A 22,533-nucleotide genomic window follows, 5' to 3' on the forward strand; every position below is an offset into this window, starting at 1 on the left:
AGTGGCTGCTTGGCCTGTGGGAAATGGTCAGGTGTTCCCCTGGGCGGCGAGCGCTTAACTTGGAGAAAAAGAACCCCGTTTCCTCCTTCGGTGATCTGCTCAGAGCCGGCGCCTCTCCTCTCCCTCCCCCAGTCTGTCTGTCTCTGTCTCTCCTTCCTCTCTGTCTCTGTCTCTGTCTATATCTCTGCCTCTCTCTGTTTGTCTCTTCCTCCCCCTCTCTCCCTGTCTCTCCCTGTCTCTCCCTGTCTCTCTCTCTCTCTCTCTCTCTCTCTCTCTGTCTGTCTCTTTCTGTGTCTCTCTCTCTGTCTCTGCCTCTCTCTCTCTGTTTGTCTCTTCCTCCCCCTCTCTCCCTCTCTCTCCCTGTCTCTCCCTGTCTCTCTCTCTCTCTCTCTCTCTCTCTCTCTCTCTCTCTCTCTCTCTCTGTCTGTCTCTTTCTGTGTCTCTCTCTCTGTCTCTGCCTCTCTCTCTCTGTTTGTCTCTTCCTCCCCCTCTCTCCCTCTCTCTCCCTGTCTCTCTCTCTCTCTCTCTCTCTCTCTCTCTCTCTCTCTGTCTCTCTGTCTCTTTCTGTGTCTCTCTCTCTGTCTCTGCCTCTCTCTCTCTGCCTCTCTCTCTCTGTCTCTCTGTCTCTCTCCCTCTCTCCGTCTCTCTGTCTCTCTGTGTGTGTGTCTCTGTCTCTGTCTCTCTGTCTCTCTGTCTCTCTCTCTTTCTCTCTCTCTGTGTCTCTGTCTCTGTCTCTCTCTCTGTGTCTGTCTCTCTCTCTCTCTGTCTCTCTTTCTCCCTGTCTCTCCCTGTCTCTCTCTCTCTCTGTCTCTCTGTCTCTCTCTCCCTCTGTCTCTCTCTTTGTCTCTCTCTCTCTCTGTGTCTCTCTCTCTGTCTCTCTCTCTCTCCCTCCCTCCCTCTGTCTCTCTCTGTCTCTCCCTCTCTTTCTCTCTCTCTCTCCCTCCCTCTGTCTCTGTCTCTCTTTCTCCTTGTCTCTCCCTGTCTTCTCTGTCTCTGTCTCTCTCTGTCCCTCCCTCCTCCATCTCTCTTGTAGCATCTACATTCTAGGCTCCAGCCTGGTCATAGCAAAGACGTCCTGTGGTGCTGATCTTGGACATTTGGCCGCCCAGGGCCTGTGTTGTCTGGGTGTCACTCACTCTTCTACCCTCGGTTTTCGTTCCCCGCTTCCTGTGGAATCACAACGTTCCCATCTGAGTCCATGCTGGCCTTTTGATTCACTAACAGGCTTTGAGCATCCAGGCTGGAAAGGACGTCAGAGTCTGATCAGGGATCTCCTCCATGATGCCCTCGGCGTTGTTCTTTCAGTCCTCTGGGGAAGGGAAACTGAGGCAGCCCCAGGCCAGTCAAATATTCCAGACCAACTACCAGGCACTGAGTGATTTTAACGACTGGAGCAATTCACAATTTTTTTTTAATTTTAAACATTATTTTATTTGGTCATTTCCAAACATTATTCACTGGAAACAAAGATCATTTTCTTTTCCTCCCCTACCCCGACCTTTCCCTCTCCTATAGCTGATGCACGATTCCACTGGGTATCACACGTGTTCTTGACTCGAACCCATTTCCCTGTTGTTGGTATTTGCATTAGAGTGTTCATTTAGAGTCTCTCCTCAGTCTTATCTCCTCCAACCCTGTAGTCAAGCAGTTGCTTTTCATCGGTGTTTTTACTCCCACAGTTTATCCTCTGCTTGTGGGTAGTGTTTTTTTTAGATCCCTGCAGATTGTTCAGGGACATTGCATTGCCACTAATGGAGAAGTCCATCACCTTAGATTGTGCCACAATGTATCAGTCTCTGTGTACAAGGTTCTCCTGGTTCTGCTCCTCTCGCTCTGCATCACTTCCTGGAGGTTGTTCCAGTCTCCATGGAACTCCTCCACTTTATTATTCCTTTGAGCACAATAGTATTCCATCACCAACATATACCACAATGTGTTCAGCCATTCCCCAATTGATGGGCATCCCCTCATTTTCCAATTTTTGGCCACCACAAAGAGCGCAGCTATGAATATTCTTGTACAAGTCTTTTTCCTCATTATCTCTTTGGGGTACAAACCCAGCAGTGCTATGGCTGGATCAAAGGGCAGACAGTCTTTTATCGCCCTTTGGGCATAGTTCCAAATTGCCCTCCAGAATGGTTGGATCAGTTCACAACTCCACCAGCAATGAATTAGTGTCCCTACTTTGCCACATCCCCTCCAGCATTCATTACTTTCCATAGCTGTCATGTTAGCCAGTCTGCTAGGTGTGAGGTGATACCTCAGTTGTTTGATTTGCATCTCTCTGATTATAAGAGATTTAAAGCACTTTTTCATGTGCTTATTAAGAGTTTTGATTTCTTTATCTGAAAACTGCCTATTTGTGTCCCTTGCCCATTTATCAATTGCAGAATGGCTTGATTTTTTGTACAATTGATTTAGCTCTTTATAAATTTGAGTAATTAAACCTTTGTCAGAGGTTTTTATGAAGATTTTTTCCCAATTTGTTGCTTCCCTTCTCATTTTGTTTACATTGGTTTTGTTTGTCCAAAACCTTTTAATTTGATGTATTCCAGATTATTTATTTTGCATTTTGTAACTCTAATTCTTGCTTGGTTTTGAAGTATTTCCCTTCCCAAAGTGTCTGACATGTATACTATTCTGTGTTCGCCTAATTTTCTTATAGTTTCCTTCTTTATGTTCAAGTCATTCACCCATTTTGAATTTATCTTGGTGTAGGATGTGAGGTGTTGATCTATTCCTAGTCTTTCCCACACTGTCCTCCAATTTTCCCAGCAGTTTTTATGAAATTGTGGATTTTTGTTCCAAAAGCTGGGATCTTTGGGTTTGTCAAAGACTGTCTTGCTGAGGTTGCTTGCCCCCAGTCTATGCCACTGATCCTCCTTTCTGTCTCTTAGCACCATATTGTTTTGGTGACCGCTGCTTTGTAATATAGTCTGAGATCTGGGACTGCAAGGCCCTCTTCCTTTGTATTTTTTTCATTATTTCCCTGGATATCCTTAATCTTTTGTTCTTCCAAATGAACTTTGTTATGGTTTTTTCTAAATCAGTAAAAAATCTTTTTGGAAGTTCCATGGGTATGGCACTAAATAGATAGATGAGTTTGGATAGGATGGTCATTTTTATTATATTGGCTCGTCCTATCCATGAGCAGTTAATGTTCTTCCAATTGTTCAAGTCTAGTTTTAGTTGTGTGGAAAGTGTTTTGTAGTTGTGTTCATATAGTTCCTGTGTTTGTCTCGGCAGATAGATTCCTAGGTATTTTATTTTGTCTAAGGTAATTTTGAATGGGATTTCTCTTTCTAGTTCTTGCTGCTGAGCTGTGTTGGAGATATATAGAAATGCTGATGACTTATGCGGGTTTATTTTGTATCCTGCAACTTTGCTAAGGTTGCTGATTATTTCCACTAGCTTTTTGGTTGAATCTCTAGGATTCCTTAAGTAGACCATCATGTCATCCGCAAAGAGTGATAACTTGCCTCCTCCTTGCCTATTCTGATGCCTTGAATTTCTTTTTCTTCTCTAATTGCTACTGCTAGTGTTTCTAGTACAATGTCAAATAGTAGAGGTGATAATGGGCATCCTTGTTTCACTCCTGATCTTATTGGGAATGCATCTAGTTTATCCCCATTGCAGATGATATTAGCTGTTGGTTTTAGATATATACTGTTTATTATTTTTAGGAATGACCCTTCTATTCCTATGCTTTCTAGTGTTTTTAATAGGAATGGGTGTTGTATTTTATCAAAGGCTTTTTCTGCATCTATTGAGATAATCATGTGGTTCTTGCTAGTTTGCTTGTTAATGTGGTCAATTATGTGGATGGTTTTCCTAATGTTGAACCAGCCCTGCATCCCTGGTATGAATCCTACTTGATCATGGTGGATGACCCTTCTGATCACTTGCTGGAGTCTTTTTGCTAGTATCCTATTTAAGATTTTTGCATCTATATTCATTAGGGAGATTGGCCTATAGTTTTCTTTCTCTGTTTTTGGCCTGCCTGGCTTTGGAATCAGTACCATGTTTGTGTCATGCAATTCACAATTTTAAGCCACCACAGACAGCCAACAACTTTTGTTCGGGGTTTGGTTTTTTTAGTTCTTTTGAGATTTTATTTTTTGGTTTCTCTGCCTCCTTCACGTCTTGCTAACGGCTCTCCTACCGATGCCATCCTTGGAAGCCAAGACCAAGGAAGCAAAACCTCAGGACAGGAGAGGCTCATCTGAAGCGTCTTCAGGACGCTGCTCCTTTGGCCCGCACCTCTCTTCCTCCTTTCTCTAGCATCGTGGCGGGCTCCTGTGCCCAGGGGAATGGACACATGCCTTGGGTAGATCACCCTCTTCCTTGGGCTTTCTCACTGACCACTCCATCGCTAAGCCTTTAGTCAGCATCCACTGTCTGTCCACTCGGCGATGAGGACGGGGATGGGGATGGGCTGCTGGTTCCTTGCTGGAGCAATCTCCCTCTGCCAGACCAGGTCCTTACCTTGCTGCCCGTAGGCACCAACAGGTCCAAGGTAGCCCTCTGTGGTCCCCTGCTGCCCCTTAGGCACCAGGGACACAAAGCCAGGAGCCCAAATTCTGCCCTGGCTATATTCTTGGGCTTAGCCACTATCTCTCAACTGAGCAAATAGCAAACGATTAGGAAGCGCCTACTGTGTGCCAGCCCTGGGGGCTAGGATGAAATCAAGGGCAGGAAGAGCTCTCTGTGAGGGGAAGGAAAATTGAGGCTTAGAGAGGCTCAAGTGACCTGCTTGGAGGGGTGGGATTTGGAGCCAACTCCTGACTTGCAGAGCCGTGGCTGTTTCCTTGACTTCTGGTCATTGTGGATGAACAAGCAACGTTAGGGTGCTCTTGCTTTATTGAAGGGGGAGATCTCAGTAGCCTTGTCTTTCTTCCTTTCCTGCCTGCTTATCTATGAGGCATTCATAGGTGCAGCCTCCACAGACACAAAGGCATCAAATGAGTCCCACTTTTTTTTGGTGCCCCCAAACCACAGGGTCTGGAAGGAAAGGGCCCCTCTTTTTCTGGTGTGAAATAACGATGCTGGGAGCCCTCCAGCTCTGCAGATCCTAGGATGATAATGTAGACAGAGGAAATTTCATGGAGGATGGGGGCTTTGGGGCCTTCGCTTTGGCCTTCATAGGTCTTCCACCTGAATATTGAAGGTTCTTCAGAGGCCTCCTATGCCTGGACCCTTTGCCACATTCCTCCCCAGGTGAAGCTCCAGGGAGGGAGAGCCCCCTCCTAACCTCCCATAGCAGCCCCCTTCACTTTGGCATGGCTCTGAGTGTCTTCTGCCAAGCCAAATAAGGGTGATCTCCCCCTCCCCCTGACAGCCTTTAGGATGATATCCATGGAAAATTGGGATTGGCTGCATGTCAAAAGCATGGCCATCGTGTGCATGTGTCTGGACCTGACCATGAATCCTTGTTTAAATAGAAGAGTGCCAAAAGAGTAATAAACTGGAGGGATTCCATGTGAACTGGAAAAACCTCCATGAACTGATGCAAAGTGATGGGAGAAGAACCAGGAGAACGTTGTACACAGAGACGGATACACTGTAGCACAGTCGAATGTAACTGACTTTGCTACAAGTAACAATGCAATGATCCAGGACAATCCTGAGGGACTTAGAGCGCTATCTACATCCAGAGAACGAACTGTGGGGAGTAGAAACACAGAAGAAAACCGTTTCCTTGATCACATGACTTGGTGGGGATAGGATTGGGAATGGTGGCTCTAAATGATCACCTTAATGCAAATATTAATAATATGGAAATAGTCCTAATCAATGACATAAAACCCAGTGGAATTGCTCGTTGGCTGTGGGAGGGTGTAGAACATGAATCATGTAACCATGGAAAAATATTCTAAATTAATTGATTAAATAAAAATTTCCAAAACTTGGGGGGAGGGGCAAGTAAATAAATAAATAGAAGAGCATGAAGAGCTATCTGCAATGGGGTGAGTCACTCGCCAAAGGTCAGAGAAGGGGGCCACCAGGAACGAGAAGGGGTGCACCCAGGGGTTTGTTTGCCATTTTGTTCTGGTTCCATCATGGAAGACGATGGTCCTCGCCAACCTCCATCCCCAACAACTTAGAAGTTTGTTGTCTCTCTGAACTTGGCCCCTGTCCCTCCTGCCGCCATATTCTCCAGGCACCGAAGAGGATTCTGGGGCTCGTTCTCCGTCTCCAGCCGGGAGGACTGAGCCCAGCCCGTCTGGGATTGTCCCGTCATCTCTAGAGGCGGGTCCTGATGGGCCAGACCGGAGCCGGGCAGGCTGGGACTCGGGCTCTGTGTTTCCTTTCCTTGGCCTGCGCAACGGCCCCAGAAGTGACATATTCATAGCACGCCGTCTAGAGGCCCGACAAATCCATTTCCCAGCAGCGCCCTGTTGAAAAGAAACACCAGCCACCTGGGGGCCGAGGGGCGGAAGCTGTTACAATTGATTCTGACGGGCAGAAGATGCAGCCGAGGAGGATGTGCGGTGGGGGGAGCGCCGGGGGCGTTCCTGGGGGGCCGGGCCGATCCCGTGTCAGCCCAGCTGTCGGCGGCCCCGGGGCGGAGGGGATCTGATTCATGGGGGGCTCCTGGGCCGCTCTGGAAGAAAAGCTGAGTGGATCGGGCCGCCCCGTAAGGGATCTGCTTCACGTCCCGCGCCTGTAATTCTACCCCGTGGCGACGGAGCCTTCTCATTTGCACCGGCCCTGCCTCGGCCCCGCTCAAAGGAGGCCATTGTTGTCGGGGGCAGCCGGTACCTCGGGACTCCTTGAAGGGCTCAGCCCCAGGGGAGCAGCCTGGGATCTGTTTCGCGGAGGTGCCATGTGGAAAGGCTCCTCACTCCCCTTCTCGGGCCCGGGGCTGAGCGGCAACAGGCCTTAGCCTTGCCTGAAATCCTGGATGGGCGCCCCGAGGTGCCCGTCCCCCGAGGGCCTCCACGGCCTGCCCTGCACCACTCCCTCTGGGGCCGCCCACCGGCCGAGGGGCGACCTGGGGCGAGGAGGGTTCGTTCCACTGGATTCCACCCTGCTGCTTTGCCCGTGCGGGAGTCTCCCCGGGGGCCGCTCTTACCCCCTCGTCCTCGCCAAAGAGAAGGAGAAACGGACGAGGAGGCCGGGCAGGAAGGAGGCCGGGGCGGCCCGCGGGGCAGAAGGAGGCTGGGCAGGAAGGAGGCCCGGGGCGGCCCGCGGGGCAGAAGGAGGCCAGGCAGGAAGGAGGCCGGGCAGGAAGGAGGCCGGGCAGGAAGGAGGCTGGGCAGGAAGGAGGCCGGGGCGGCCCGCGGGGCAGGGCGAGGGCCGCAGGCGGACCGTGTGAGCCGGCCCTGGCCGAAGGGCTTCCGCGCCCGCGGCTCAGCCTCGTCTGCAGAACGAGCGTTTCCAGCCAGGAATCTGGGGGTTCCGCGCGGCGCGTTTGCCGCTTTGGGCCGTTCGGTTCAGGTCGGCGAGTTTGGGCTACGTGGCGCGGAGGCCGGAGGCCGGCCGGGCGGGCAGAAGGACGTCGTGGCTGATGAGGAGCGAAGCCGAACGTCTGGAGCCGCCCCGGACGCGCCTGACGGCAGATCTGGCCGGTGTTCGAGCTTCATCCCTTGGACTTGGGGTTCTCCGCAGCGGCCTCAGCAGCTCCCGGACGAGCCAGACACCCCGACGGCCCGCAGCGGCGCCACGTGGAGAAGGAGGCGTTTCCGTCCGACAAGGGGTCGGCCCGGACCTGATTGCTGGAGGAGGCCTTTCTGGACGGGGCTGCAGCCTCTTCTTTGGGCCAGAAGGGGGGGCCTATCGGGGGGCCCTCAGTGACCGCGGCTGAGACATTGTCCTTGGTGGGAAAATGGGCCGGACGGCCCTCCCCGGAGCAGGAATCTCCTCCAACACCGGCCACAAGGGGCCGCCTCGTGGGTCCCGCGCCTCCACACCGGGAGTGCCCCTTCTGGGGGGGGGTCGAGCTGGGGGTGGGTGGCGTCTGGCAGAGATTTAGAGCCCCGAGAAGGGACTCCAGCCTTCATTGGGACCAACCGATGTAGCCACGTCTCGGGACAGATGCGGCCCAGCATCTCCAGGCAGAAGGATGGAGGGGGGAGGGAGGGTGGTATTCGCAGCTAGGAAGAGCCGAGTTCAAATCCAACCTTGATGCTTAGGAGCTGTGCAGCCCCGGACAAATCCCTTCACTCTGGCTGTCTCTCTTCCGTCTGTCAAACAAGCCAGAAGGAATCCGCGGGTCCCTGGGAAGGCTCAGCCTGAAGGGATGCGTGAAGGGCGCCTCCCCGGGGCGTCCTGGAGGCCGGAGGTCCTCCTCTCCTGTCTGGTCCAGGCGGTCCTCCTTGGCGGCCCTCCTCCCGCATGGCCTTATGGGCCTCCCTCCGCCCGCCCAGGTGGCCTCGTCGGGGTTTTGTCTGCCTCCACAGCAGATTCGCGCCGACCATCTCATTAGATTTCCAGGCAAAAGCTGCGGGAATGAATTGGAGGCGTGTCGGAGGGCAGCGCGCGGGAGGCAGCGCTGGTCTCCCTAATGAGAAGAGGGCAGCGGCGGCCTCTGACCCGTTTGGGCTCCTTGATGAAGAGCCAGTTCTGGGCCGCCGCCGGAATGTCGGGCGGCCCCCCATTAAACCTAGTTAAGTTGAGGTGCTCCCCAGATGTGGGCTTTGAAGTACTCGCACCCCGATCGCCCGCTTGTCCTCCCTGGCTAGGGATGGGGGCTTGTCCTGGGGGGCGCCCAGCCCCGCTGATCAACCAGCTCACCCTGGACAGCCCTCGAGCCAGGACAGCTTCCTTTCCTGACGTTCAGCATCTCCTCTTGGCATTCCCAGCCTCCCCTCCAGCACGCCTCCCCTGAGCCTTGGAGCATCCCCGGTCCTTTGGGTCCTGATGCAGGGATACAGGAAGGCTGCTGGCGACGCCATGAGCCTCCCCTGAGCCTTGGAGCATCCCTGGTCCTTTGGGTCCTGATGCAGGGACACAGGAAGGCTGCTGGCAAGGCCACGAGCCTCCCCTGAGCCTTGGAGCATCCCCGGTCCTTTGGGTCCTGATGCAGGGACACAGGAAGGCTGCTGGTGATGCCACGAGCCTCCCCTGAGCCTTGGAGCATCCCCGGTCCTTTGGGTCCTGATGCAGGGATACAGGAAGGCTGCTGGCAAGGCCACGAGCCTCCCCTGAGCCTTGGAGCATCCCCAGTCCTTTGGGTCCTGATGCAGGGACATGGGAAGGCTGCTGGCAAGGCCACGAGCCTCCCCTGAGCCTTGGAGCATCCCCGGTCCTTTGGGTCCTGATGCAGGGATACAGGAAGGCTGCTGGCAAGGCCACGAGCCTCCCCGGTCCTTTGGGTCCTGATGCAGGGAGGGAGGCTGCGAGCCACTTCCCCGAGCCTGGGTGTTTGTGACAAAGCCCGAGACGGGCAGGTTATTTGTCACCTTGTCACGGTGCCGGCTCTGCCTCGGTCGCCTGCTTTCGGGGTGTCCCTCAGTCAGGATGGAGCGGCTCTTACCGGCCTGTACTGGCTGCTTCCTCCTGGGGTCTTTAGCTTTTAATTGAACCGCCCCTTGCCGCCCTGCCGCTGGGGATCTGGGGAGAACGCAGGCAGCCCCATCTGTCCTCGGGGCCGCAGCCCGTGGGGTTCCTCCTCCCTTGTGAGGGGGGACGTACTCTCGGGCGCCCCCCTCGCCTGTGCGGCTCCCGGGGACCCCGTCGCCTCCCCGTCACGCAGGACGGGCTCCGCAGCTTTGAGGCGCAGAGTCCCCCTGGCTGGCATTTCCTCTTACTGAGTGTTGGCAGAAATTGTGGGGTCCAGGAGAGGGCCGGGGCTGCTCCTCTCTTCTCCAGAGCCCGCCGGCACCTCGTTTTGTTCCTCCCTTCCCTGGGCACGCCCCCATTCCTGCACTCCTTTATGGAGGCCGTCCTTGCAGGGGACGCCGTTCCCCGGATTCTGCCCTCGTTCTCAGCATCGCTTCGTGCCTCGCTTCCCCGGCTGCCTCCGCCTTCTCTCCTGCCCCGGGGGCCCGAGCTGGGCAAATGGGGGGGACGGCTGCGGGGAAGGTGCCTGCCTCGGCCTCAGCGGCGCCCGATGGAGCGTCTTCAGGGGAACAAGGCTCGGGCGGTCGTGGCCGGGCCGGAGTCCTGGTCACTGACCGGAGGGTTGTACGTGGAGAGAGCAGAGGCCTCCCGGGAGAGCCCGGGCCCAGCTTTGGCTCCTCTGAGCCCTTTTCTCCCCGGCCTCCCCCGGCCTCCGCCTCGTCCTCTCTACAGAGGGCCTCCATGAAAAGGAGCGCTTTGTGCATTTTTAGGGTTTGTCCTCTCTTGGGCGGGATGATTCTGGCCTCCCCTCTCGCTCCCACCATCCCGGCCCTGCCTTGGGGGGCGCCTGGAGCCTTGGATGGCTTTCCCGGAGGGAAGATGGCGTGAGCAGCTGACCGGGGTCCAAGGGCCTCTCCCGGAGGCAACGGGCAGGTTCCGGGGCTCCCCCACACCACAGCAGCCGTTCTTGGGCCGCTGGAGGGAAGGGCTAAAGTGGGGGTTTGGGGGGGCAGATCCTGAGGAAACAAATGGAAGCTGTCTTGGGCGCCCCGACTTGGCTCACAGACGTGGGACGTTGTGGGGCCGGGCCGGGTGCCGCAGGAGAAGGCGGGGCTTGGAGCGAGGCCGTTGGGTTGCCCCAGAGACGGCCTCACCCACACACCGAGGGTCTGGGTTCGAATCCCAGGGCTCGCGGCTTGTGTGTCCTTTGGGGGGTCGCCTGGCTTTGTGTTTGCTTTCCTCCCCCCAAAGGCCATTGGGGGGGCCTCTCTGGCCCAGAGCTGACCGGCCTGAGCCTTTGGACCACCTCTGCAGGGCTATTGCTTGCTCTTGTCATGCGCGGAGCGGAGAGCGGCTGGGCTTTCTTGGCAGAAAAAGAGCCATTTGGGGGGAAGAAGGAGGGCAGCGGCGAGGGCGGGTGGGGTGGAGCGGCGGCTCTCCCCGGAAGGGCTCCCCGACGGTCAGAGGAGGAGCCCGAATGCTGCGTCTCTGGCCCCGCGGCATCCCGATAACACCAAATGGGACCCGCGTTCCAAAGCCTGCCTGACGGGGGCTCCCTATGGGAAATCCGTGCCGGCGTCTGTGTCCCTGACTCCGTCCTGGCCTCTGTGAGCCGAGGCCCTTTTCTTCTGTTAGGCGGGGGGCAGGGGGCAGGCCTGGGCACCCCCCCCGGGCCCACATCCTCGCTGCGCGTGTCCCTGGCTTTGGGGTGCCCGGGCCCCCCAGAGAAACTGGGGTTCATGGACTCCCTGATGGTCCTTCTTGAAGTGACCCCTTTTTTTCACCCGTTTTAGCTGAGAATGACACGTTTTTGTCTTAGCTGCGAGACACGAGGATTCTCCTTCCTGCTTCTGACTGAAACTTTAACTGGAAAATTGCTTTTCAAACCAGCCCTTTGTGCGCTGAGCTCCCCAAGCCCAAGCCAGCGTCCTTCTGAGGCGGTCAGGCAGAAAGCCGCGGGGGGGGGGCACGCGGCCCCCCCTGGACGCGAGGGTCCGTCCCCCTCTCCTTCGTGTTCGTAGATCCGCGTTGGATCGGCGACTGGGCGGGCCAAAGGGAGCCCCCAAAATGGGCCCGGGGGGGGGGGTCGCCCTAGCGGCCCCCCCTCCCCCTGGGAGCAAGGAGGTGAGAGAGCCGGGTGAATGCGGCCATGGATGGGCAGAGAAATGAGCGAGATCTGAGCAAGTCGCCCCATTCGCGGGTCATCCTTCCGTGCTGAAGTGATGGAAGCGATTGAGACGGGACCAGGAAGAGTGTGGAGAGCAATGAGGAGGAGGTTCCGGTCCCCACAGAATTGGACGTTTCTTGTGGCGAGCTCCTTCGAGCAGGCCCAGGGTGAATAGCGCAGCGGCTTGGGATATGCCTGGCATCCAGCCCGGATCTGATTCGCTTAAACTGTCTTGAATTCAGAATGTCCCTTTATGGGGAGAATTAGGCTAAATTAGAACCCAAAACTCTTCAATTAGCTGAAAATGGTGAGCCTTAGATAGTGCTTGAAATAATTGGGCCTTATCAAGGGATTAAAATTGTTACTTGACTCTCTGTGTGATAACATTCGGGTGCACGTCAATTGATTTCAGGAAGACAATTACAATGTCCGATTCATGCCGCTGTTTGACATTGACAAGGAGTTCGGTCAGATTGCCTCAGTTTACCAACTTGTTAGTCTAACACAAATGGGATCATTTATGGTATTGGAAAAGTATCGTTACTGATTGAATTGGGTTTCATGTGGTCACTAACCATTAAGCCACACTGCCTAACTTTTCAGTCAGCTACAGGCAAAGACAGATAAGCATATGGTCATCAGCCCTACTTTTTAGGTTGGTTTTCTAAGGAATTCTTGCCCATAATAGATTTCAAACATTCTATGAATGTTGCTATGAGCCCATTTTAAGGCCATCACCAGGAGAGAAAGCTTAAGTTAGCCCCGAATTGTGGTTAGTGAAACTTGCTATGTGAGGCCAAACCTTACGAGATGGTAATGGATATTATTCTGAGTCTAATTCCAAGTAGGATCCTCAGGAAGTGCTGATGAAATCTGGGAAGTGCAGGGGAATTCTGTGTCCTGGGTAAAGCTGGGAGAGTGACTTTGGCATGTGTGGGACTCTCCTGCCTTGATTTCCCTCATATGGCATTTCCTCTTGAATGGAAACTATTCCCACCTGGCTGATTCTGAATTCGTGTTGGTGCATTTCGGCGTCTCCATGGCTCTTGCCTGGAATTTGTACCAGACCAGAAGATCCCCTTCTCCAGACCATAATTAGCCCCTGTTCTTCCTCTCATGGCAGCTTTCTATACTCAGGACACGTGACTGGCGAAATATATGACCACAATATGAAATCCTTATTATCTAATGGACTACGGCTGCAACACATGTAAGCTGCTAGTTTGTAAAATCTAAGCAATTCAACCTGAAATCGGCCTTTCCCTCCCCTAGAAACTCCTGAGTAGTGAGCATTTGGCCTCGTTATCTGTTACTAATTACTTATTTGTGTAGAAGATGAGATCTTTCAAATACGTCAGGATGGTATGGGAATAACTAGACTCTGTAAAGCCAGGCTATGTTCCACTCCTTCCTGAAGCATTTTCTATTCTGTGTTGTGCCGTTAACCTATCTTAGAGAAGTGATATTGTATATCAAGTGGTTCAGCCATTTCCGAATTAAGGGGCGCCATCTTAGTTTCCGGTTCTTGGCTACAACAAGGAAAGCTGCTCCACTTGGGTCCTATCCCTCTCAAGTCGATCTCTTTGGCGTGTATGCCAGGGATGGGTATTGCTAGATCAACAGGGAGCCATATGGAGATTAGCAATGAAGGGTTGGACCCATACGCAGAACCACATTGGTGTGCCTCTCTTCCAGCGGAATTTCCTTCTTTGTCATCTTGGCCAGCTGGTTGGCTGTGAGATGGGACTCTAGGACTTAACTTTCTTTTGGTCGCATTTTTCATGGGTTTACTGAGAATTTCGATTGATTGTTTCCTTTGAGAACTGCCTTCCTCAGTTTTATCCTATTGGGAAATGACTGTTATTCCTGTATGTCTTAATCAGTTCCTCATTTATTTTGGAGATCTTCCTGATGCTCCCTACAAAGACCCTTTTCTCATTTTAATTGGATGACGTTTATTTGTGCAATACTGTAGCATTTCGTTTCTGTTCCTGATTTGGTCAGGAACTTTTGCCTTATCCATAGTTGCAGAAGGTATTTGTTTCCATTCTCTTTTATACCTAGATCATGTGTCCATTTGGAGCTTATACGGTGCAACGTGTTGGTCCAGACATAATTGGCAAATTTGAAGTCTTAATGCTAGTCGTTGAGATTCGTAGAACTGTGTTGCTGTATTTGCTTTTGTGTGCTGTGCATTTCCTGTCTTCTATTGATCAACCTCTTTATGTTCTTGTCAATATAAAATCATTGTTATTCATGCTAGATAGAATAAATTGAGACCTGGAATAAATAGGCCCCCTTCCTTCCCATTTTTTCATGATTTCATTATCAGTTGTTTCATGATTTTTCATTATGAGATTCTTGACCTCTCATTCCTCCAGCTAGATTTTGTTATTATCGTTTGCAAGTCTACAAAGTAGCAGTGTGGTCGTTTTGTTTGATATGGCAATGAATATGTAAATTAATGTGATTATTTTCATATGTGGTATAAATCCAACCTGGTCACATGAATGCAAAAGCATTTACTAAGCTTTGTTACTCACTATTGTTGCTGTGTATGAGGAAATGGGCTCCTCAATGAGACCACAACATATTCGAGCCACACAAACTAGAAGCACCCTGAGTGCAACAGAGACTAACTCTATTATGGGAGGACAACACAAAAGTTGGAAAGTTCAAGGGAGGGAAGGGCAGGTATGACTCATACATGTCCAGGAGTGGCATTCATGGGCCCATGGCCAGGTAGAACCAGATAATCTTAATTCTTTGCTAATGTTTTATTCAGTATTTTATGTCTATAATCATTAGGGATTCTGGTTTGTCGTTTTCTTTTTCTGCTTTGTCTCCCCCAGATTTAGGTAACGACCATATTAATAGTGTACTTTGTAGGTTCTCTTCTTTTATTCCTTTTGCAAAATGTTTATGAACATTGTGTTTCTCGACCAAGCGATAAACCCAGGAACTCCAATCACAAGCATTTATTAAGCACCCAGCTTGTGCCCAGCTCTAGGTGGGTTGTATAAAAAGATAAAAATAATGAAACATTCCCCAGCTTCTTTCGTGTTTCAGCTCATACTGTACCTTTGGCAGGTCATTCATTTTCTAGTGCCTTCCCCCCTTCAAAGTTAGGAGGTATTTTCTTTTTATTGATTGTTTATACATCTGTACACATTACACTTCATCTCCCCCATTTGAGTAAGAGGTGCTTGAAGGCAAAGTTGGTGGGAAGAGCATTCCAGGTCTGGAAACGGGACAGAGGGGCCTGTACAAACATATCGGGCCCCTTCTCTGGGGCAGATATGATGCTAAGAATACAAAAGTAAAAGTGAAGCCATCATTTCCCACAGGAAACTTAGATCCTAAGAAAATGCGATGGGGATTCCAGGGCTCAGGATTCTGGAGAATTGGGGGCCCGTTTTGTAATGTTGTTGTTATTGAGTCATTTCTGACCGATTCTCTATGAGTCCATTTGGAGTTTTCTGGGAGATACTGGAGTGGTTTGCCATTTTCTCCTCCAACTCATTTTGCCGATGAGGCCAACAGGTTAAGTGACCACCTACCAATTACTGGCTGCATTGCAACAATATGGGTTTGTCCCCTAGGCTGGTTGTCTCAAGCCAAACCTCTGCTTCAAGGCTCAACAATAATTGCTAGTGAATTGACTTTAGCTGTAGGAGTAGAAGTGTAGGGGGAATGTTTTGGTGGATAAAAGGGACAGGGTTTTTTCATAGGCAAAGAGTGGTGTGTGAGCAGGGAGGGAAGGAAGGAAGCCCTTTGCATCTCTAAGAATAAACCTTTTGCTGCAGATGAAGCTGCTGCCCCCTCCTTTCAACAGAATTTGGAACCCTCTGATAACCCAGCCTGACATAATCTGACGTGCCAGAGTCACTGGGATGACCGGGTCCATTTTGCTTTGCTTTCAGCTCTAATCCTAGTTAATGAGGAGTCCGGCTACCCTGATTCCAGAGTTTGTTAAGTGAAGTCTCATCGGAAACAAAGCCTTCTCTCCAAACCATTTCTGCAACGTAACAGACAGAATGGGGGTCAGAAACATCGTGCGGGCTTTCTGTTTTCTCTGGTTTTCTTCCTGCCTTGAGAGCAAATGATAGACTAAGTCTGTTCTCATCAAAAGTGACGATGATGAAGGAGGGAGAGATGAGTTAGTTCATCAGTTCCTGATCCAGGTGCAGGGCTTCCTACTTCCGTTTATGCTTATGTGGCGATCTTTACCTAGTTCAGGCCTCTAATTCACAGACCAAAGCACTGGACTTTGTAGTTTTATTTGGGAGATTCACACACACACACACACACACACACCCTTTTTTTTTTTTTAAGAAAAAAATTGTTAGCATCATCCTGACCAATCCCTGACCTCCTTTTTTAAATCCTTACCTTCAGTCAGACAGAAAAACAATAAGGGCTGGGCAGTTGGGGTTAAGTGATTTGCCCAGGGTCGTAGTTAGGAAGTATCTGAGGCCAGGTTTGAACCCAGGTCCTCCCGACTGTGTACTGTGCTACCTAGCTGTCCCTCTACAGTTAACTCATATGCCTCATAAACATAAACTCTCCTGTCCTGTTCTACTACTAATTGTCATTTGGTTTAGCCCTTGAACATTTCCATTGTTTCCCCATGACATTTTTTTCTTTGAATTTATGAAGTTTTTCCCGCTCCGTAATGTTTTCGTTGCATCCCAAATTTGCTTGCATTGTACCTTGTCACATTTTTGATGTATGCTCTGATACTTTCATTCCCTGTTTTCTTCAAACAACCTTGGCAGGAACGATGCCTGTGCTAACATGCCATGGGTAGGATGCAGGGGACTACACTGATTTTTAGGGTGTTCACAAGAGAGTAGATGGCTCCTTGTCCAGCAAGTGTTAGATCAAATGCGAGTTCAACTGTTGTACATTGGAAATGTCGCTTCCACCCGTGCAGTTGTGTGATTCTGTAAGTTTATGATCTATGAAAACAGGCCACCATGTTAATTGAGGTTAATTCAGCAAACTGACCAAAGCTTCTCTCTATTGCGTAATTTCACACTCTCTAGGACAAGAGCCAAAAAGAAGCCGGTCACTTGGTGGCTCGATGGAAATAGCTTCTTTTTGTTGAATTTTACGTTAGGGGGCCCTGAATTCACTGAGCCTCACGGCACGCGTTCTTGAGTGCCAGGTCTTCTTGTGAGTCCTTCCCATTAAATCCATTTGGAAGCTTTGCCCGTTGAAAGAACATTTTCATATTTCCATTTTCATAAATTAGATTCAAAGAAAAAGCCAGTTAAAAAGGGAATGAAATCCAGCAGGGAAATCAGATTTTATTTCCAAGTGTCTTAAGTGCACAGTACCAACAAATGAATGTGGAGAAAAATTAAAAACTATTAAAAAATAATTGACGATGCTATCCCTGTAATTAGACTGACAGTGAGGACTCATGATGAACCTATGGTGTTTGAATATGCAGGCACTGATTGCTGCCATTATGGGCCCTGCTCGTTGCAGACACTGTGTTCTTGGGCTCTGTAGGCCCCTCTCAGCTGTTTCCCATTCTGCCAGGCGTCTGTTTATTACATCCAGCATTTTAAATAATGGCCCACATAATGATCTTTGCGGCACTGATGGCGGATTTTGTTTTTTAACTCTTGGAGGCTTTCTTTATGAAAATAATCAACTGTCCATCTCTCAGGTGCCACCTTGCAAGCAGAGGCAGGGGAAGGCCCACTGGGCTGCCCAGTGCTCCCATCTGTCTCCCCCATCCTAGAGGCCTCTCTTCCTTTGGGACTCACCGGGTGCCCGGCCTGGGCTGGCAGTTGGTTATAACTGACCCCCTTCTAGGTGACCCTCCCTACTACCAGGAGGCCCAAGACATAGAATTCTGGCTGAGAATTGTGCATCAGAGGAGGAAAGAGAGGAGGGGGTAGGAGTTGCAAGCTGGGGGGAAGGACTCTTCCCTAATCCTTCTTTCTTTTGGCAGTCTGTTCCTTTGTTTCCTAACTGCCACTTCCAGGATCAGCTCCTATGCCACCTCCTCTGGGAAGCCTTCCTTGTTTCCCTGGTGGTCAGCTTCTTCTCCCTCCTTGAATTAAATTGTGTGGATTTCTTTGGTCCATGTCCTCCTGCCCTCCATAGAGAGGCAGCTCCCCGAGAGCAGGCGCCATCCTTCATCTTCGTCCTTCTCTCACTGGACCTGCCTAGCAGACAGATGGGGCTTGATATTTTCAGTGGTTCCTTGGTCTCCTGGCCAAGGGAGAGCGTGTCTGCGCCATCCATCAGAGAGGAGGCCCCCAGCTTCTGAAGTGTCCATCCCACGGGGACTCGAGGCCTGGATTCAGGAAGGGGAAGTCCGCTCGGTCAGGAGCAGAGAGAGACAGCCTTGTACTCAGCCCATCTCTTCCAGACTTTTCACATCGTGGCCTTGTTCCCCAAAGTAAGATCTCTGAGTGTCCCCAGGATGCCCAGGCCTCTCCTGGAATTCCAGACTTCATTCAAGCCCCGCGTGGCTCCTTGGGCCCGTTCCAAGGACATTTCCGTCGGCCTTTCTCCTCCCCTGACCCTCCTTGGAAGCACCCAGCCTTCATTTCCTGGGTCCCATTCATGATTTCCTCCAGGCCCAGCTCCCTTTTACTTCCCCAGCATGGTCCCCCCTTCTTCTAGCCTGGCACACACACACACCCCTGAGAGGCGGGCTGGGATCAGAGGCCATTTTGGTATGGTCTCAGGGATCTGTGTCCCTTCTTTCCACAGGGGGGCCCCTCCTCTGCAGACTGCACAGGGAGCCTCCATCATTCGGGGGTGCCCAGGGGCGGGCTCTGAGACATTTGGAGTGCCACCTATCAACCAATCAGATTCTTGGCCATCTGAGGTATTTGAGGCAGTTAAAAACATGACTGAGGGGTCCAGAGGACTCACCAGGTTGCCCAAGGTGGAGGCCCCAAGGAACACCGGCCTGGGAGGCCTCGAAGGGACAGTGTAGGGAGGGGAGAGACATTGGGGCCCCGGCAGGTCCAGGGCAGAGGTGGGAGTCAGAGGCTAAATTGTGACCGTGTGACCCTGGACAAGTCATCCTCCTGGTGTTGCCGCTGCCTCTATCAAATGAGAGTCTCTGAACAGGGTTCTGGCTCTCAGTCTCTGTGACACTGATCTAGTCAGGAACCCAGAGGGAGGGCTTCCCACTTGGGAGGAATGTTGTCCCTGACTGGGTTCTCCCAAAATTCAACAAATGGCTGACAAAAACTAGGACCCGGGCACCAAAGTGAAAAAAATGTTTTTAAATGGGTTCTCTCTGGTTCTGATTTTAGTTTCTAACTGCATTTTTTTAATTGTAATCATTTTTTTTAAGATTTCTAGATTTTGCCACTTTGAAATTTCCTGGGCCAGATCTAGGCTCCCAGTGCCCAAGCCTGGCCTCGGCTTCCCCTTGGCCTATGGTTCTTGTTCTGTGTCCTCTGGGCCTTTGGGTTATAAACTGGATTAATGGGCTTGTGATGATTGATTCTGAGGTCATTGACAGAGGGCAGGCCCAGGGATGGCCAGGCCTTTGTCCAGGGGAGCAGGTGTCCCCCCCCAGGCCCTCCACCTTCAGGCTCTATGGGGGGTGGGGCGGGGAAGGACTTGAGTCAAGTGAAGACTCTCCTGGAATTGGCTGAGAAGTCATAGGCCCCACCCAGCCCCACTTTATAGCTCTGGAGACTGAGGGCCCGAAAGATGAAGCCCTTAGTGTGCTCTGGTGGAATCAGGGGATTTGATTGGCTGCGACTTGGGGGCGGGGTTTGGCCCACAGAACCATGTGCTTGGCTCCGCGGGGCAGCTTCAGGCCTGCTATGCTCGGGGACAGTCAGAGACCCGGAATGGCTCCGGAGATGGGCGATGGGCGATGGGCGATGGGCGATGGGCGGGGAGGCTTAAAGGGGCCGGGGAAGGTGGCCTGAAATGCGCCTTCTAATTTTTTTCTACCACCAAAAGGGCGTTTCCTTCCTCCCCTCCCCCCTGGGGAAGCCACCGGCTGGGTCCAGGTCCGAAGAGGGAGGCTCCATCTTCCCTCTGTCCGGGGAGGCTGCAGGGCGGGAGGGGCTTGGCTTGTTCTGGGAGGCCTGAAGGAGGGATCCCGCTTGGAGGCTGAGGACTTTGTGCCAGAAAAGGGCCACATCCGGCGAGGAGGCGGAGCCTGAAAACCCTCCGCGCATTGCCCCAGGCTACGTCACAAGCTCTTCCTCCCGATTTGTCTCTAATGCATTTTAGATGAGTGGAGGCTCTGCTTGGGGCGCCCCCTGGGGGTTAGCGGGCACCTTCCAAACTGGTGACTGCCCTGAATCCATTCTAATTAAATCATCTTCACAGGCCAATTGGGTTCGACCTTCCTATAGGCAAACCTTTCGCTGGGCCCGGGCCTGCCCCCGCCCCCCCCCCCCATCTACTCCTATTTGCGCTGCTCCTCCCGGAGCTGATCAATTGTGTGGCTTCATTTGGCTGGAATCGGCCATTTTATGGGGTAATTAATTCTTACTGCTGGGGAGAGTCAAAGATGGAGGCTTGGTTTTGTTCGCCTTGAGCAGGAGCTTCTTCCTGGCCAGGGGTGCCCCTCCTCCATCCTGCAGTCCTTACCTTCTGTCTCAGTGTCCCTCTGTCTGTCCTAAGGCAGAAGAGTGGTGAGGGCCAGGCCTGGGGGGGGGGGGGGGGGGGAGGGAGGCCCCGAGTCACACAGCCAGGAAGTGCCCGGGGCCATGTTGGAATCCAGAGCCCAAGATGGAGATGCCCCATCTCTGCTGGCCTTTCCAGGGAGGAAGTCCGATTTGAGGATCAGCAGCCTCAGGATCACGTCTTTAGAGATGCGCCAGGAAACCAAGGCACAGACTTAGGAAGGATCAAAGCAGGATTTGAAGTCCAGGCTTCCATCCTCTTCCAATGATGCGCGTTGCCGAAGCCAGCAATAGAAGGGTCAAAATGGCCCACGGTTACATCCAGGTGTTTGTTGCTAATGCCTGAAATGTTTGGTCCAATCACGAGAAAGAAAATGTGAGTGAATTTATCGCTTCTTATTCATTTCCCGATTCTTGGCTTAGCACCATCTTGGCCAACTCTCCAGATTATGAAATCTAATAATCGTGGTGCTCAGAGGAGCCGAGTCCATCCCATTTGACGGTTCCACCTTATTGCTGTTGGGGTGTCCAGTGCTTTCCCGCTTCTGCTCATTTCATTCCGCTTCCGTTCATGCAGCTCTTTCTGAAATCTTCCAGTTCACGGTGCCTTAGAGCAAAATAGTATTTCATCACCATCGTGTACCACCGTTTGTTCAGCCATTCCCCAGTGGATGGGCATCTCCTCAATTTCTAATTCTTTGCCATCCCCAGAAGAACTGCCAAAATTATTTTTGTGCCAGCGGGTCTTTTCCCCTTTTTTCTTTTCTTTTGTATATACAGTCCTAATAGTGGTATTACTGGATCAAAGGATATGGACAGCTTTATAGGCTTTTGGGCACCGTTCCAAATTCCCCTCCAGAATGGTTTAGATCTGTTTAAGACTCCACCAATAATGCAGCAGTGTCCCAATTTTTGCCACATCCCCTTCAATATTTATCATTTTTCTTCATTGTCATATCAACCAACCTGATGGTGTGGGGTGGTACCTCAGAGTTGTTTTAATTTGCATTTCCCTAATCAAGAGAAATTTAGAACATTTTTGTTCATATGGTTATTGATTCAGCCTTTGATTTCTTCATCTGAAGACTGTTCATATCCTTTGACCATTTGTTCTTTGGGGAACAGCTTGTATTCTTATAAATTTGACTTAGTTCTCAATAAATTTGAAGTAATCAGAAATTTGCAGCCAAATATTTTTTCCCAGTTTGTTGTTTCCTTTCTAATTTTGGTAACATTGGTTTTGTTTGTACAAAACTCTTTTTAATTATAATCAAAATTACTCATTTTACATCTTGTAATGTTTTCTATCTCTTTTTTGGTCATAAATTCTTCCCTTCTCCATAGATCTGACGGAATCTAGAATGATCCGCCATTCTATTCTTAGCCAGTACCAGACTATTTTGATGATTACTGCTACATCTGTTACTGCCAGGCTGCCTTCCTTCACATATTTTTTTCATGAATTCCCTTGATATTCTTGACCTTTTGTTCTTCCAGATGAATTTTTTTTTTTAGTTTGGTAGTTTATTGGTAGGTCACTGAAGAAGTAAATTTATTAGTTCAACCTACCCACATACAAGTAATATTTTTCCAGTTGCTGATTTGTGTGATAAGTGTTTTGTAATTGTTTTCATATCATTCCTGTGTTTGTCTCAGCAAGTAGATTCCCAGATATTTTATAATGACTGAAATTATTTTAAATGAAATTTTTCTTGCTATCTCTTGCTGCTGGGTTGGTCATATACAGAAATGCTGATGTGGATTTATTTTGTATGCTGCAACTTGGCTAAAGTTGTGAATTATTACAACTAGTTTTTCAGATGATTCTTTAGGATGCTCTAAGGATACCATCATATCAGCAAATAGTGATCCTTTAGTCTCCTGGTTGCCTACTTTAATCCTTTGAATTTCTTTTTCTTCTCTAATTGCTACCTCTAGCATTTCTAATTCAATATTAATTAATAGTGGTGATAATGGGCATCCTTGCTTCACTCCTAATCTTAGTGGGAAGGCTTCTAACTTATCCCCATTGCAGATGATACTTGCTGATGGTTTAAATAGATAGGTACTACTTATTATTTTAAGGAATGTCCCATTTATTCCTATGCTTTCTAGTGTTTTCAATAAAAATCGGTGTATTTTGTTAAAGGCCTTTCAATTTCTTTCCTTACCTCTTTTATTTAAATCTCTTGTTGCTTTAGCCATGCCTCAGGTCATGATGGCTATTCCTGC

General features: G+C 50.7%; 1 protein-coding gene across 4 annotated transcripts in view; it reads left to right on the top strand.

Annotated features, from left to right (window-relative positions):
• CTBP2 (C-terminal binding protein 2) overlaps window positions 1-22,533 on the top strand; it is an 81,184-nt gene that overhangs the window by 22,590 nt on the left and 36,061 nt on the right. The window lies entirely within an intron of this gene.

This window comes from Monodelphis domestica, chromosome 1 (genome assembly GCF_027887165.1).
Source record: "Monodelphis domestica isolate mMonDom1 chromosome 1, mMonDom1.pri, whole genome shotgun sequence".
Lineage (NCBI taxonomy): Eukaryota > Metazoa > Chordata > Mammalia > Didelphimorphia > Didelphidae > Monodelphis > Monodelphis domestica.